Consider the following 10,951-nt stretch of genomic DNA (forward strand, 5'->3'; position numbering starts at 1 on the left):
GGCTGCCTTCTGCTCACACCACACACAGTGTGTGGCCAGACCCTTTAACGCCCACACGTGTAGGCGTTATCGGCGTCCCAAAGAAAATAAAGGAGGAGATATGGAAACTTGCATGAGAAAATTACGATTACCAGCCAAAGCTGGCATGCGAAAATCACGGCCTATTAAAAAACCGATGCCGGTGGGATTTCCTCACATACGTAACTGGAGCAGGGGGACAACTTGATAAGCCATCAATATTTGGATTGTGGAGATTTGGGGTTTTAATGAGAGGAGAAAAATCTAGTTGGAGGGATGGGGGAGGGGACGAAAAAACCAGCAAAATAAAACGGTTGAAAGTGGTGAGACGAAAATAAACCGTGATACTATTCAACCAACTCAGACATTAGGAATAGAGATGAAAATGGTGGGACGAAAATAAACCGTGCCTCGCCACATGACGCGCTTTGTGGCTGTTTGTGTACCTCGGTTTGTTTGGTGTGCTAGTTGTGCCCGATTTGCTCGGAAGGGAGGAACGATGAACGAGCAGGGAGGGTGAGGGCATGGATTGATTATCATTTATTAGAAAAGATATTGTTAGAAAAGATATTGTACTGATTGGGTCTTTTGGTGGGAAGGTGGTCTCATCTCAAAGAAAATAAAGGTGAAGATATGAAACTTGCATGAGAAAATTACGATTACCAGCCAAAGCTGGCATGCGAAAATCACGGCCTATTAAAAAACAATGCCGGTGGGATTTCCTCACGGGTACATAACTGGAGCAATGGGACAACTTGATAAGCCATCAATATTTAGATAGTAGAGATTTGGGGTTTTAATGAGAGGTGGGATTTCCTTCCGTGTTAACCTCTAGAGCTTCTTGCTTTCCTTCGATATAAATACCAGCACCCAGGGGACGAACCTGACTTCCGCAGCAACCAACAACACAAAAAAGAAAAGGAATAGCTAACTATCTCCCGTGCCACATATGAGGAACTACACATGGGCCCTATGCTTTGTAGCTCTTGTAGCCATGGCCACCACTTTCGTCTCAGGCCATGCAACAAGGAGTTATATAGGTATGGTTTTCTTCGTTCTTTCATGATCTTTCACTCGTAGTTGGATGCACAAACATTTATTTTCCTGGTGGGATATATTTTTTATTGAGGTATCTCTATTGTGTTTTGTGCACAGGTACAACTGACATGTGTGCAGCTGGAGCTGACGACCACTGTTCGCCACCAGAACAAGCTACTGGTAACATTTTGTGCAAGGCTTGCTGCGCTGCCCAAGGTTATGACAAGGATAAGAGCAGTTGTTGTCAAGGCAGTAGTAGCTCCTGCTGCTGTGTAAAGGACTGAGAAGTGCCATGAAATGAGTTTATATATTTGCTAGAAATATTGCCTGAAGGAGAATGAATAAATAGTCTGGGTGAACCTTTATTTAGTTCATACAAAACAATCAATAAACCATTGAGAATTGTTGATTTATTATATAGTTCTTTGCTGTGTCCCAAAATCATTTGATCATCATGGACACCAAAATAAATCATGATTATCATATAAAACAACGAATTAATCAACAAGGTTGGAAGTATCGCACCATCACGAAACAAGCAATAGAATATCCCTTATCGTAGACGTTCATTGGTACCGTTACATGCTATACAAATGGTTTTTAACCCCTTTCCGTGAGAGATTTTTAAACCGTTGCCTAGTGAGTGTGGGCGATAGGGGGTCCTTCCCACACGGCCCAAAAACCGTCGGGGATAGGCGAGCAGCTACTGACGATCGCCATAGAATAAACATATGAGAAGTCGCGCCAGTCCCACACGTTACGCCTCGACGTTACGTTTCTGATCCGAGAGACATCCGAAACAATTATGCCGCTATAGTCATATGAAAAAGGTGGATATCATAAACATTTAATCTACCGATATGTTTGCGATAGGTACATTATCACACACAGTGCCTCTACTATCGCGAACGTACTTTCATAAATGTCTGCGATAGGTATTCCTATCACACACACATGCATGTTTGAAATGTTTGTCGTATTACCATGAATCGCACACGCATATGAGACGAAACCGTGTGTATGTCTGTCGGGCATCGCAACTGTTTCATGTCAAAGAACCGTTTGTTCTCTATTTTTTAATCGCACATGCTGTTTTCTTTCAAACCGTGTGTACACCATTATATTCGCTCATGTTTAATTTATTTTTTCCTGTAATCTATATTCAAATTAGAAATTTTGAAATATAAAACATGGAATTCAAATTCTCAGCACAATGGTTCAACAATCAATCCATAAATAAAATTCTCAGCACAATATCTTCAATAATTATAGGATTAGGTAGCAATCTATCTATACCTATACTAATTAGAGACTCCCAATTAATTATCACGTTAATTAGAAAATAATAACCGTTCATTCGGTGGGACCGAATTATTACGGTGTAAATTAACTCATATAATACTCGACAAAAATAATAATAAGGCCCATAATTCTTTAATGGTTTTCTAGAGATAAAAACCATGCTGAGAAAATCCTTTTACATGGGTGTATAATATGCGTAAGCAAACTAGCACATAATCATTGGGTCTCACGCTATTAAATTTGCCCCTACAATCTATAAAAGGAAAAAAAAACTAGGGATAATTGCATTTGAGCCCTTAGTTGTGTCACCCTCGACAGGAATACCCCTAGTTTTGTAAAGCACGCGGTCTTGCCCAACTCAGTTTGCTTGCTTTGTGTTTTTGCCCTTCCGTCACGGCTCCGTCCAGTCAACGTTGTTTGACCATAAGCGGCGCTAGATTTTGGACAAGTCTTGCCCCCGCAACCCCCCGGTCGACCTAACCAGCTCACACTCTCTCGTTCCCCATTGTCTCTCTTTCTCCCTCACTAACCCTAGCTCGCTCGGCGGCGGCGAAACCCGCACCGCCAGATCCATTGGCAGGCGATGGGGAGACCGGAGAAAGTGTCGGCGGACACGTCCGCCGCCGTAGGGACACCACATCCTCACTTCAACATGGAGGCGGCGGTGCTGCTGGAGCCAATGGCGACAAGGGCAGCGGATCTACACGGGAGCGCATACAACGCGATGCCGGCGGCGCCCACGGCGACAAGGTTGGCGGATCTGCCCGGGAGCGCGGAGAAGGCGACGCCGGCGGCTCCCACGACGTCAAGGGCAACGGATCTGCACGGGAAATTCCTGCGGGGTAAGTATCAGACCTAGATTTCCTCGTGTTTACAGCTGTAGGGTTGATTCAATGATGCTTTAGGCTAGGTTTTGTTCGTTTTTTCACGGGATATGGCATGTTTTTTATCGTAGGATGAATCCAGCAACCGCGTTCTATCTACCTATTAGAATGGATACCACTGTTCTTGTTTCTGCGGGTACTAAAGGAAAAGATTGTGGCTTCACTTTTTCATTGTTTGTGGAGAACACTACTTCATACCAGGATTTTAGGGCTGCCATTTGTGCTAAATATCCATGGGGACTGTTTGATGTTGTTGAGATGAGATATTGGGATAGTAGCAACCTTTGTTGGGTCCCTGTACATTGTGATTCAAAGTTAGGTGTGATGTTTGCAAGTAATGCACAAACTATGTCATGCAACTTGGAAATCAAAGTGATACAGATAACTAGAGCACAAAGGTTTGAAAACCCATCAACTTCTAGGCCCTCTGCATCTAGGCCATCTTGTTTTAATCCCACTGCTGGAGGGACAAGGGATAGAACTAGGGCTAGCAGTAGAAGCAGGGCAGCAAGTGACACCTCTACTGCTCCCGGAACTCCAAGTGTTAATGAAAGTCAGGAACAAGCAAACAAAACAGGTGATCCAGTTGTGGAGGAGGCATTGCCTGATGCACCAGGCCTAGAGGATGAGATACTTTACCCTGGATATGTTCAACGCAACAATGAAGAAGAAAAAGCAGACAAAGATTATATCCCTGCAGAATTCTCAGATACAGATGCTGATGAGATGCAAGAGGATCATGAAATGGGAGCTTTTGAAGATGCAGATGAGGACAGACCTGTCATGATGTATGACATGGAAAATCCATCTACTGAGGAAGGTGTGGTCTTCCCTTGTGCAGTTGATTGCAGAAATGCAGTTGCAACCTACTCAATCAAAGCTGAAGCTGAGTTCTGTATTCTGAAAAGTGACCCAACTAGGTTTACTGTCAAATGTTCTTATGACAGGTGTAAATGGAGGCTACATGCCTCTTTAATGAGGAGGAATGCACTATTTCAGGTATTAAATGTTGTGATCTCTGAAATGTGTTGTATTTTCTACACTCACTGCTATTATATGTACTTACTGTTTATTGTGTTGTTTTGTTTCAGATTAAAGTGAACCAACACCAGCATACTTGTCCTAGCGTCAACAGATCTCAGAAATTGAGAGCTGCAAAAAGAAGGTGGATTGCAGATGCTTCTATGCCCTGGATCAGACAAAATCCATCTATTGGTCCTAAGGAAATTCAGGTGAAGTTGTTATAGAAGCATGGTGTGGAGGTGCCATATCATGGTATAGTTTTGTCATCGACGTCGTCGACGACAAAACCTACATCTACTTTGGCACACTTCTTTCTACTTAGGACATCTGAACCAACATCTACTTTGCATCCATCCACACCATCATCTAGTTTGCATTGACAAAATAGCATGTTCATCTTGACCACAACAGTGCATCATCGTCTTCAGATACATCATACTAGGTTGTACCATTTGGTGAACAAGCACAAATTGATACAACTACAACACGAACATCATTACAACACAAATTCCTACAAACAACATTGCTAAAAGAAGCATCATCTCATCTCTTTCTCTCAGTTTCTTCAAAACATGATTCTTTCTTGACAGCTCCATGTTTTCCTTCTTCAACTTGTGACTTTTGATCTAGCTCTGTTCTACCTCTGCGTGCAAGCCTTCAAAAGCCAGGGCAACACGCAATGGAGGAGGAGGATCAACCCACACCACCCACTCACACTCATGTGGTAACTGATTGCACATCACATTAACCAAAAATTAGATTTTCCATAAACAAGAATTAAAACATGCTCAAATTCACAATCTCTTACGTCCAAAGGACACCCTAAAAACCGGCGGCCAGTGCTTGCCCCTTCCTAGGAAACACGGCAGGCTAGAACAAGGTCGTGACCAGGGCAACGATGCTTTGAACGATACTCTAATCCACAATACATCGGGAAGATAGAACTCGGAGACATTCTGCACAATCCCGACCTCATCAACCTAAACCAAATAGAAGGGAAGGAAGGTCAAAATTTCCCCCAAATCTCACAATCCCTAGAAATCCTAGAACGAATTGGGGGTGGAGGAGCCGCACAAGCTCATGTTCACTTACCTCACCGGCCGCCTACGAGCAGTTAGACGAGCCCGAGCTCACCGTGTTGCGCCGCTCCATCTTCTTCCTCGTCAGGCCTCACGTCGCCGGCTCCGCTCCTCTGTTTTGTTCAGTGCGAGCTCACTAAGGACGAAAGGGTACTAAGTGTAGCACCGACAGGGGAAAAATGTCCAAAATCTAGTGCCGCTTATGGTCAAATGGCACTGACTGGACAGAGCCGTGTCGGAAGGGCAAAAGCACAAGACAAGCAAACTGAGTTGAGCAAAACTGCGTGTTTTCTAAAAGTAGGGGTAATCCTGATGAGTGTTACCCAACTAAGGGTATAAAACCGGTTATCCCAAAAAACTACTATAGCCATAACCCTAGGAAAATAAAACGTCTAAAAAACCTAGGAAAATAAACAACTTCTTAATAACCTTCCCTCTCCGCACGACCATCTCCTACTACACGCTCAATTCCACCCACGCCGCCGGCAGTCCCCTAATGTTATTGCCGATAAGTTCCGGGCGACAGACACCACCACCTGATTGATCTTTCCTCGTGATGTGCAAGTTTATCCCATCGCATCACATCCTCTCTCTCTCTCTCTACGTTGTGTTCAAACTCCCAAACTCCAAGGAAGAGTCCTGGGGGGAACGATGATGGGTGGCAAGACGGAAGGAAGAATCTGGTACGATCTCTCACGTACTGATCATGTCCTCATCTATCTAAGCGCCCTGGTCAGGGATCACCTTCACGTGCATCTCTCAGTATAAAAAACAGATCTATTAACGTCAGTTCCTCAGTACATTCCAATAAGAAGTGGCTAGATTTCATTTTTTCCTCTACTTGGACGATCACATCAACGGTGATTCTGGTGGTATTATGCAAGAAATCGAGATTGTGAAAGGTGACTCTTAGATTGAATCCTATATTGGTGAAATCGATAGAAGAGAATCAGTAATTACTGGGCAGCAAGCGTAGAGAGGCGATGGTCACATCAATGGTGATTCTGGTGGTATTATCGTTCCAATAAAAAGCAAAGGCTCTACTCAATTTGTATTATTTTTTTGCAAATGTGACATGGTTAATTCGGTTAGTGGCGATCCTGTGGTGCAGCTAAGCATAAAGCGGTTGAAACTCCTTTCTATTCCAACATACTGTTGCCTTAATCCCGAGGAATTGAATCTAATTTCATGTATTTCAGCAAGTTTGGGTATTCCTTCTTCTCACATTCCCTCTTCCAATGTTCAAAGGTTGTTCCTAACTTCAGATGGTTCTAGGGTTCTTATATGCATGTTACTTATGGTTACTAACCTGTATGATAGTTACAGCACAATGAGTCCACGACCATGTTCAGACTTACTTTGACCATTATGTGAACTGAGAAAAAATTGTACAGCAAGACACCCACTTAGCAGTTGTTTGGCTAGTACTCAATAACATACAAAGATGTCCATTTTTGTCCTGATCTGCACCTTCAGTGCATGCAAGGCACAACGCGAAGCGCCATGATCCAGAGCCTAAAGGGCCGGGTATGATGCCACCTAGCTTCTGAGCTGCAATTCATTACCAAAGTTTTCATTGCCTATATCAGGTTGAGTAAGATACGTATTGGGCTCATCCTGATCAAATATGAAAATAGTTTGATCAGGACTAAAATTCAGAACCACAAGTAAATGCCAATGTTACCAATAAATGGTTTATCCAACTGAAACAATATGCTACGTTGTTTCTTATTTACGAAAATAATAAAGAAGATCCAAAGGTGTAAAGGATAGTGATGTTGGAAATATGCCCTAGAGGCAATAATAAAATGGTTATTATTATATTTCCTTGTTCATGATAATTGTCTATTGTTCATGCTATAATTGTATTGACCGGAAACCGTAATACATGTGCGAATACATAGACCACAACATGTCCCTAGCGAGCCTCTAGTTTACTAGCTCATTGATCAACAGATGGTCATGGTTTCCTGACTATGGACATTGGATGTCATTGATAACGGGATCACATCATTAGGAGAATGATGTGATGGACAAGACCAAATCCTAAGCATAGCACAAGATCATGTAGTTTGTTTTCAGAAGCTTTTCTAATGTCAAGTATCATTTCCTTAGACCATGAGATTGTTCAACTCCCGGATACCGTAGGAATGCTTTGGGTGTACCAAACATCACAACATAACTGGGTGGCTATAAAGGTGCACTACAGGTATCTCCGAAATTGTCTGTTGGATTGGCACGAATCAAGACTGGGATTTGTCACTCCGTATGACGGAGAGGTATCTCTGGGCCCACTCAGTAATGCATCATCATAATGAGCTCAATGTGACTAAGTAGTTAGTCACGGGATCATGCATTATGGAACGAGTAAAGTGACTTGCTGGTAACGAGATTGAACGAGGTACTGGGATACCGACGATCGAATCTCGGGCAAGTAACATACCGCTTGACAAAGGGAATTGTATAAGGGATTGCTTGAATCCCCGACATCGTGGTTCATCCGATGAGATCATCGTGGAACATGTGGGAGCCAACATGGGTATCCAGATCCCGCTGTTAGTTATTGGCTGGAGAGTTGTCTCGGTCATGTCTACATGCCTCCCGAACCCATAGGGTCTACACACTTAAGGTTCGATGATGCTGGGGTTATAGGGAAAGTTTGTATGTGGTTACCGAATGTTTTTCGGAGTCCTAGATGAGATCCCGGACGTCACGAGGAGTTCCAAAATGGTCCCGAGGTAAATAATAATATATAGGAAGTGACATTTTGGCCACCGGAAGTATTTCGGGCGTCACTTGTAATGTACCGGGACCACCGGAAGGGTTCCGGTGGTCCACCGGGAGGGTCCGCCAGCCCCGGAGGCTTGCATGGGCCAAGAGTGGGAAGGGACTAGCCCCTGAGTGGGCTAGTGCGCCTCCCACCAAGGCCCAAGGCGCAGCTAGGAGGAGAGAGGGGAAACCCTAGGTGCAGATGGGCCTAAAGGCCCACCCTAGGGCGCACCCCCCCTCTCTTCCCCTCCTAGCCGCCCCCTCTAGTCCCATCTAGGGCTGCCGCACCCCCTAGGGTGGGAACCCTAGAGGGGGTGCATCCAAAGACACGGGTCTCTCTCTCTCTCTCTCTCTCTCTCTCTCTCGGCGCAGCCCTACCTCTTCACATCCTCGTCCTTCGTAGTGCTTGGCGAAGCCCTGCTGGAAACCACGTTGCTCCACCACCACCACGCCATCGTGGTGCTGCTGGAGTTTTCTTCCCCAACCTCTCCCTCCTCCTTGCTGGATCAAGGCGCGGGAGACGTCACCGGGCTGCACATGTGTTGAACGCGGAGGCGCCGTTGTTCGGCGCTTAGATCGGAATCGACCGTGATCTAAATCACTGCATGTACGACTCCTCCAACCGCGTTCTTTTAATGCTTTTGTATTGCGATCTTCAAGGGTATGAAGATACACTCCCTTCCCTCTCATTGCTAGTCTCTCCATAGATTGATCTTGGTGATGTGTAGAAATTTTTTAATTTCTGCAACAATCCCCAACAGTGGCATCATGAGCTAGGGCTATGCGCAGTTTCTATGCACGAGTAGAACACAAGTTGTTGTGGGCGTCGATTTTGTCAATTTACTTGCCGTTACTAGTCTTATCTTGATTCGGCAGCATCGTGGGATGAAGCGGCCCGGACCGACCTTACACGTACGCTTATGTGAGACAGGTTCCACCGACTAACATGCACTGGTTGCATAAGGTGGCTAGCGGGTGTCTGTATCTCCCACTTTAGTCGGATCGGATTCGATGAAAAGGGTCCTTATGAAGGGTAAATAGCAATTGGCATATCACATTGTGGTTTTGGCGTAGGTACGAAACGTTCTTGCTATGGTTTTCCAAGCTCATGCCGGGTCGAGAGATATGAAGTCTCCAACAAGTTCTATAGTTGTAAGATGGAGGAAAACAGTTATGTCAGTGAGCACATACTCACTATGTCCGGGTTACACAACCGTTTGTCTCAGTTGGGAGTTAATCTCCCAGATGACTCGGTCATTGACAGGATCCTCCAGTCGCTCCCACCTAGCTACAAGAGCTTTGTGATGAACTACAATATGCAAGGGATGGAGAAGTCCATTCCCGAGTTATATTCAATGCTGAAATCAGCGGAGGTGGAAATCAAAAAGGAACATCAAGTGTTGATGGTGAATAAGACCACTAGTTTCAAGAAAGGCAAGGGTAAGAAGAACTTCAATAAGGATGGCAAGGGAGTTGCCGCGCCCGGTAAATCAGATGCTGGGAAGAAGAAGCCAAAGAATGGACCCAAGCCCGAGACTCTGTGCTTTTATTGCAAGGGAAATGGTCACTGGAAGCAAAACTGCCCCAAGTACTTAGTGGACGAAAAGGCCGGCAACACCAAAGGTATATGTGATATACATGTTATTGATGTGTACCTTACCAGTACTCGTAGTAGCTCCTGGGTATTTGATACCGGTGCGGTTGCTCATATTTGTAACTCAAAACGGGAGCTGTGGAATAAGCGGAGACTGGCGAAGGACGAGGTGACGATGCGCGTCGGGAATGGTTTCAAGGTCGATGTGATCGCCGTCTGCACGCTACCTCTACATTTACCCACGGGGTTAGTTTTAAACCTCAATAATTGTTATTTAGTGCCAGCTTGAGCATGAACATTGTATCTGGATCTCGTTTAATGCGAGATGGTTACTCATTTAAATCCATGAATAATGGTTGTTCTATTTATTTGAGAGATATGTTTTATGGTCATGCCCGCTGGTCAATGGTTTATTCTTATTGAATCTCGAACGTGATGTTACACATATTCATAGTGTGAATACCAAAATATGTAAGGTTAATAATGATAGTCCCACATACTTGTGGCCCTGCCGCCTTGGTCACATTGGTGTCAAACGCATGAAGAAACTCCATGCAGATGGACTTTTGGAGTCTCTTGATTATGAATCATTTAACACATGCGAACCATGCCTCATGGGCAAGATGACCAAGACTCCATTCTCCAGAACAATGGATCGAGCAACCAACTTGTTGGAAATCATACATACTGATGTGTGCGGCCCAATGAGCGTTGAGGCTCGCGGTGGCTATCGTTATGTTCTCACCCTCACTAATGACTTAAGTAGATATGGGTATGTCTACTTAATGAAACAAAAGTCTGGGACCTTTGAAAAGTTCAAGGAATTTCATAGTGAGGTAGAGAATCAACATGACAGGAAAATAAAGTTCTTATGATCATATCATGGAGGAGAATATTTAAGTCACGAGTTTGGTACGCACTTAAGGAAATGTGGAATTATTTCACAACTGACGCTGCCTGGAACACCTTAGCATAATGGTGTGTCCGAACATCGTAATCGCACTCTATTGGATATGATGCGATCTATGATGTCTCTCACCGATTTGCTGCTATCATTTTGGGGATACGCTTTAGAGACAACCACATTCACTTTGAATAGGGCACCGTCTAAATCCGTTGAGATGACACCATATGAATTATGGTTTGGGAAGAAACCTAAGATGTCGTTTCTAAAAGTTTGGGGATGCGATGCTTATGTCAAGAAACTTCAACCTGAAAAGCTCGAACCCAAGTCGGAAAAATGC

The 10,951-nt window shown here is 44.3% G+C and overlaps 1 long non-coding RNA gene across 1 annotated transcript; it reads left to right on the forward strand.

The window, feature by feature from the left end:
- Positions 1 to 920: 920 nt before the first annotated feature.
- LOC123156205 (uncharacterized) lies at positions 921 to 1,489 on the forward strand. The gene is made up of 2 exons (XR_006477908.1): positions 921 to 1,058; positions 1,174 to 1,489. It is a non-coding gene; the product is annotated as an uncharacterized lncRNA (long non-coding RNA).
- The last annotated feature ends 9,462 nt before the right edge of the window (positions 1,490 to 10,951 follow it).

The sequence above is a fragment of the Triticum aestivum genome, chromosome 7B, assembly GCF_018294505.1.
Source record: "Triticum aestivum cultivar Chinese Spring chromosome 7B, IWGSC CS RefSeq v2.1, whole genome shotgun sequence".
In the NCBI taxonomy this organism is placed as follows: domain Eukaryota; kingdom Viridiplantae; phylum Streptophyta; class Magnoliopsida; order Poales; family Poaceae; genus Triticum; species Triticum aestivum.